Source organism: Pristiophorus japonicus, chromosome 8 (genome assembly GCF_044704955.1).
Source record: "Pristiophorus japonicus isolate sPriJap1 chromosome 8, sPriJap1.hap1, whole genome shotgun sequence".
Classification (NCBI taxonomy): domain Eukaryota; kingdom Metazoa; phylum Chordata; class Chondrichthyes; family Pristiophoridae; genus Pristiophorus; species Pristiophorus japonicus.
Window position 1 is genome coordinate 232,197,223 of NC_091984.1, and position 7,143 is coordinate 232,204,365.

The window sequence follows — 7,143 nt, forward strand, 5'->3', positions numbered from 1 at the left end:
CGGCCCGGAAGGACGAGGCTCCTGTTTGCCATTGATAACAGTGAGCGCATCTCTAAATTTATTATTTTAATAATACGAATAATTTAAAGGTGAGTAGTCACCCCTGTTAGCCAGCTTTAAAAAAAAGCCAGCCCAAGGCGCTAGTTAATACTACACTAAAAGTTGCAAAGTCTGAAAGGAAATTGCTGACTTTACATACAAACAATTACGAAATGTCTTATTCTAATTAAATGCTCCGCGAATATTCCAATATATCCTGAGGAGTTGAGTTAGATTTGAATATAATAATTACTGCAGCTTCCGATCAGTTTTCATTAATCTAACTGTTGCTGGTTTTATTTGGGTAAGATTCCAGTATCGAGTCTGGGTTTGCTGCTCTGTGTCGTTTCGTTAAGCGGGGCGTCCGATATCGCCCACATCATTCGATTGAAATCGACTTTTACTTCAGCGCCTGATCGCCATCTTGTTTCTTGTTATATTTTTAGTTAACGAGAATCTGTGAAAGGGACAGAAACATTCCGATATTAAACCGTCTGAGAACGCTTAAAGGGTTAGCGTTTAACGCTCTTCCCGGGTTTAATACCTGCGCTAAAAATGGGGGCGAGGGGAATTTCAGACTGCGCTCGTAAACCTCAGCGGAATTTCATCTCTAAAACGGATGGCTGTAGCTGGCCTATTAATCTTTGAATTAAGGTGAAATCAAGTTTATGGCCGTAATGGTGAATAGGGTATTAAACAAAGCTTCTGTGAATGAAAGTCACCTGATCTAAGACTGGAATTTGTGGTGCCTTTTAATAGTTGGTAAAGTTGAGTCTAGCAAATGTAAACTAGCTTTAGAGAAAGCGTTGGGTGATATTTTATCTATAATGAGGGGCGGATTGTGTTGATCGGCCTCCTGAACACCTTAAACGTATCGGCACTGCGACAGGTGGCCAGAAATAGTCGCTTGGCGCACATTTTTGAACTGATTACTGTGTAGTTTAGTGTTTTTTGAGTTAAGTTAACGTTTGCGCTGCTATCTCTGACCGGCTCTGTCAATTTACAATACAAACAACGACAATCAGAAATGTGCACACGCGTTAACATGTTTTTAAAAAAGGATTAAATTATTGCAGCAGACGATTTATTACAGATCAGACTTGCGATTAAAATTACATTTAAAATAGAAAGGTATGTAAAACCGTGCACTCTTACAATTAGCAAGTGATTGAATGTAATCACTGAACACGAATGGGGCCATCTCAGTTTCTAGCGCAGCAAATGACATCTCTGCAGGTTAAAGCAAACATCGAAATAATGGAATGAGATGTGAACTGGCGGGTTTTATTTGAGACGAAAAATAAAGGTTGATTCCGAACGCAAAAAGGTGGCCAATCGCCTTAAAAAAGAACATTTATTGAATTTTCTTCTCCAAATAGAGTTTGCCGGCAGAAGTCGCACAAGACTCCTTTCACCTCACATACCTTGCATACATCTGTGGCTGTTTCTAAATATAAATATACACACACATACACACATATATAAACACGGAGAGAGGGATATTTAATATTGAAATGTGTATTGTTTCCTTAATCGCCGTTGAATTTGATTAGCTTTTTCTGATAAATTACAATTGTTGCAAATTATGCATTACACCTGTTAGTAATGTGTTGTTCCGAGTGAATGTCGATTCATCAATGGGAAAAGCTTCTCTTTCACATTGTGCATCGTTTTACTGGGTTGCAAATTCCCAAAGGTACAAATGAAGGAAGGCGCGATGTATTTATCAAACCGAATTATCAAACGCTTTTTAAAAATATCTTCGTATATCTGGAAAATGCCTTTTTTTGTGGCGATTCTACGACGTTCCCGTTGAAGCCAAGTTTGGTGTCGTTACTGGGTTGTCTTTATTGTTTGGACAGGAATAAAGAAACGAGGCTTTTAAAATTGCTATTTGCTGTAGTAAGCGTGGAATAAGGATAGGAATCCCTGAAAACTAGGCATACAAACTGGGAACCAGAAAGCTGCAAAAATACACTTAAAATGCACATGCTGCTTCCAATACAAATATTAATTTACAGGTAGCACGTTAGCAAATGCAATTCTGTTTTCAGCAATCATATTAATAGATGTCACATGTAATTTTGTATAGAGTCTGCGTGTATTAATTGGATATAATGAAGCATTTTCAAAGAAAGTTATTTTCCCAACACTTAATAGTTAGGACAACTGGATAGGTTTTATAATCGCACCTTGTTTATTTAAGATACAGTCCCTAGTTAACCATTAATTTATGGCGGGTAACATAGTTTCGCATTGCGGTTCTGGAGTAATCTAGTAAAACACAAAATCTATCTCACACACTCACCAACTTAGTTAATAATGCATAACTATCGACTTCAGATGTTACATTGTTTTTTTAAATTTAGTTATCACCGGTGGATTCCTTAGCGAATAATTATCTATTTTGGTGCTAATGTATTCTTGCTTGCGATTTCAAGTTGATGTGTGCACGCATTACAAAGGAAAGAGCCCTTAATTACAAACACAATCAGAAGGTTGAAGCATTGGAGTCCCCTATTTTGTTATTTTCGGCAGATATAATATGGAACAGTGCAGCATGTGAAATATTAACTGCAAATATAAAATTACTCTTAAATAATCACGATCAAATATACAGTGAAGAATCAAGCAATGTAACACAAATTATTCCAATGTGGAGACCTAGATTTCGCTACTGTTCTCAGTTATTTGCTGGAGATATAAATACAGCCTCACTGACAGAAAAGTTACTGCACATACAGAAAAATCTACCATTCATTTGTTTCAAGTGTGCTTATGGAAGCTTCTGGAAATCTTAAACTCTCAAGGACCACCAATAACCTTTTCTAGGAGTCATTTATATTTCCAGATGACTTGATGCTGAAAGACACTCTGAATGGACATAAAAGACCCGTTCCATTTCCCCCCAGTAGTTCCCTTAGAAAGATTCCACCGTTCTTTTGTGCTCTGAAAGCAGGCGCGAAGGATTAGCGTCCTAACCTGGTACGTGAGATAGAGTGATCGGCCGGGTAAATTCGGGCGAGGAAAGATTTGATTGTGCAAAGCTTTTTTTCCCCAATTGTCTACCCTCTGTTGATTTAGCGACTTTTAAAAGCCACCATTGCACGCTGGTCAAGGTACTCACATTAACTTCGAGTCTGTCTCACCTTCTCTTCCCCACCTCATCGAAATATCTCATCAACAAATCGCTACTTAATCAGATTGCCAATTAGGCGAATTCATTTGACCGGACTGATTCCCCGCCCCCGCCACTCTTGTTTGTCTTCTTTGTGCCAAACTCGGAGTTAAATTGAGTTTATTTTATGTCAGGCCGCCTTTCGGGTGATTGTTGAAGCTCCTTATCTGCCTCAGATATCAGCCTCCCCAGGAAACTCAAAGGGTCATGCATCACTCTTGATAGTGAACACGTGAATGGCAAAGACAAGTTTGGAGAGGTGCTGTTGATTAGACTATTAAATTGTTGAGGCACAACAAACACTTAATAAAAGGCACATTAACTGTAGCAAATCGCGTGTATCTACACACCTGCTGCATTAGGAAGTGCGGCTCAATGGTAAGGGCGACACGCCACAGAAAAAGGTGTTTTTTTAACCCAGGCATCTTCAACAGACACACAATGGGACCGAAAACAAAGACGGGCCGCGGTGCCACGTTTTTTTTTTATTTTATTAAAGAAATCCCAGACAATGAATGATTGTGTTGGTTACAGGATGTCTCGTGATCATTGTTATGAGCGCCTGTGTCTTTATGACCAATACAAAAAGTGGAGCGCTCGCCCTATTATCCAAACCGCTAGCCTATCAGTCTTTGCAGAAAAAATAAATCCCAGACAGCTTCCAATTGAACCAAAACATTGGCATAATTCTAATGTTAATTTGTGAGGCAAACGAGCCAAATGGTTTCCCCCCCCCCCCCCCCCCCTTCTGTGCTGTAGGATCCGATCATTACAAACAATATCGTAATGTATCGTAATATATTATGAAAGTAACATGTAAATAGTAACCGCCAGTTTCCTTGTTTTTGTGAGCTCCCTGGGCGGGAGGCGCCTTGTTTGCGTGGAATGGTTTACAGGTCATTTTGCTGGTGCGGTGCAGGCTGAACATTGTATTTGAAACGGGCTTGGAACTTGTGGGAGAGGGGACTCGACAATTTCCAAAGAAACATTTTTAGCATCTTACACACAGAAGATCAGGGCGTGTTTGCTGTTGTTGTTAGTGATATTAGCCAGGGTTTGAGGCATCTTGTTTTGTCTAACTGCGGAGCCAGCGACCAAACACATGCCGAGGGATTTCGGGACCAACCGACCACCGAGGTGTTATTTTGAATAGATATAATGGTAAATATATATACTTTAAAAGATTTAATCAATCGGAGGCGGCCCCAAATTCATTAGTGCACCTGGACAACCCACAATATTGACTCGGTCCGCTTGTCGATTGTGAGTGGGCTGTGTTAGATTCGACGCTATGTGATTGTGCTTACTTGCACAGATTGTGCACAATGCAGACAGCGGCGGTGATATTATTGTTTGGGAGGCTCTTGCAGCAGATCTAAAAATAGGCAATTGGCGCAACCGGCATGGTTGCCGCTTTTCGTTTACGCGAAGGTTAGCGAAGTAGAAGGTGATTTTGAGCAAGCTGGCGCGGGAATTTATTTAATATTACGCGAATGTTGCTTTGGACTTTGGAAAGGAAATTCCAGCGCGGTTAGGCGGCGTGGAAACTAATCGTTCCGTAGCTCCTCAAGCAACGAATCAAAGAAGAACAATAAACGATTGCCCCCCTGATAGCAAGGGTTCTGACCGATACGCTCGCCATTATTGTCTCTCAGCGCCTTGCCGTTTTAACTTGGGTTGCACGCAACGTTCTGTCGCATCTGAAATATATTTCTGCTGCGTTTATATATAACCAGAAATAATGAGCAAGCCTGAATGCTGAAGCGTCTGCGTACCAGGCACTTGGTGTGGTTTAATATTCAAAGCTCTGCTTTCCTTACCATCTCCTCGAAAGGAAATGTGTTGGAGGTTTTGGTGCCAATAAAGGCACATTATGCGGTTTTGATTTTCTTTCGTCAATACTAAGTCGTGGCTTTCATTCTAAAAAAAAAGTCACCACCTCGCTGTTTCTCTACACGCATGTTAAGGGAAAGACTTTATTAGAAGAGCAGTTTGTTTTGCTGTTTCTCACCTATTTTAAATATCCTGTAACACCGATGCCGACAAAAATATAGATATGTGTGTGTGTGTGTGTCCGCCAGATATCTTGACCTGGGATCGGGCCGTTCCGATTTCACACTGCCGTTCATAAAGTGATGTAAATGATCTCGGCGGATGATTCCTGTGCCTGGATAGTTATTTGTTAATCTTGATTTTTCTCTCTCTTAAAGGGGTGGGACATTGCACCTTTCTTTAACAGGTAAACACGCCAACCGCACTCGCTCCGCTCTACAAGTGTTAGATTGTTATCGGGTCGCCTTTTAACCATCTTAGGATAAATGACATGCATTTAGCGCCTTGGGACGTTTTACCTCGTTTAAAAGCGCTATCTAAATGCAACCCGTTGTTGTTGATAGGGCCAAGAGTACATTTAAAACATGCCCCCGAGCACACAATGATAAGTCTCGGGTATCGCAACGTAAAAGCTGTATAGACATTCTAATGGAGAGTTGTGAGAAATGATCAGCGATATTAAGGACGTTAGATAGAAAAATCAATGGCATAATCGAGCTATATATATATATAGAATTATAGAATCTTGATGAACCATATATATATATATATTATAGTTCATCAAGATTCTGCAATGAGCAGTTCGTGACATACACTGTGAAGAATGGCATTTCACAATCCTTTATAGAAGCCCTCTAGGCTAAAACAACCCCCACAATTATACAAATGTGCGTGTAATGATCAACAAAGTCACTTGCAATTCTCTGCCTGGCTGTGGAGGGAACACTTTGGTGTGTAGAAAGGCCAAGACACGAGATAGACATGGGATTAACTATTACCAAACTTGCAGATACATTTTTCTTCGTTGATGCAAAGATCACCCAGGGCTTATGTAGCGTGTATTGACTGGCAGTTTGAGTTTTAAAAATGTGTATTAGTACTATTTCAACTTTTTTCTGTTCGTTTCTTTGGCCACTTGTCCTCGGTTTTAAAAGCCACCAGCCCATTTTTTTTTTTTAAAGGTGCACAAGTTGGATGTCGAATTCTCAATTTTGTTAAATTGGCGACTGTAATGACAGGTAAATAGATATTACAAACTATGTCTGTTTTGACACTCCTTGCCACGTTCCCGACAAGCCTGTAGGAGCAAGCGCGGTCCCTTGCCATTTGTTTTACTTATCTCTTTCTCTGTCCTCACCGTACACTTCCGTCTTTTAAAAAAAATCTGTAGGCAGTCTCGCCTTTTGCGGCTTGTATTAAATAAGTAACAGTGCGGAATTTGGCTTTTCCAACACTTGTCGTATCGATTCATATTTCATCCTGTCAGTCGACTATCTGTACATTGGAGGGTTCGTAAAAGAGAGAAAAACAGATGGCCCTCGGGAGGGTGCGAGAAAGAAAAAACAATAAGCTATAAAATGTTACGGCGATTGGATCCAAGGTGAAGGCGAACACCTGGTGCGGATAACCCAGTGTCACAGTAAAGCGAGCAGGAAGCTGCTGGCAAAATCTGGAAAGAGAGAGAGAGAACGAGAGAGAGAGAGAACATAACTGATCAGAAGTGTAAATATTTGACATGTTGTTCTCCAGTGTTAAGGGAATCAAGAATGTATGATTCTTCCTAACCACGACATAACTCTGAGTGTTTGTTACAGCCCCCTTCTGGGTCAATACTTCAAGCTTTCACTTTTCACTGAACTGGGAGAGACTACTCCAGTGAATACATCGCCATGAGAGAGCGGACGAAATGTTAAATTTCCTCGGATGAAAATCCCATTCTCCCCTTCGCATCTTGGATCAGAATACAGCCCTGGGTGAAGTGTGAGGGTGTGACAGAGAGGGGGGGGAGAGACAGTCCGCAGTCGGGATCTGAACATCCAGCAGCAAGATCTCACCCACAGATGGGAGTTTGCGGTGCATTTGAAAAATTATGA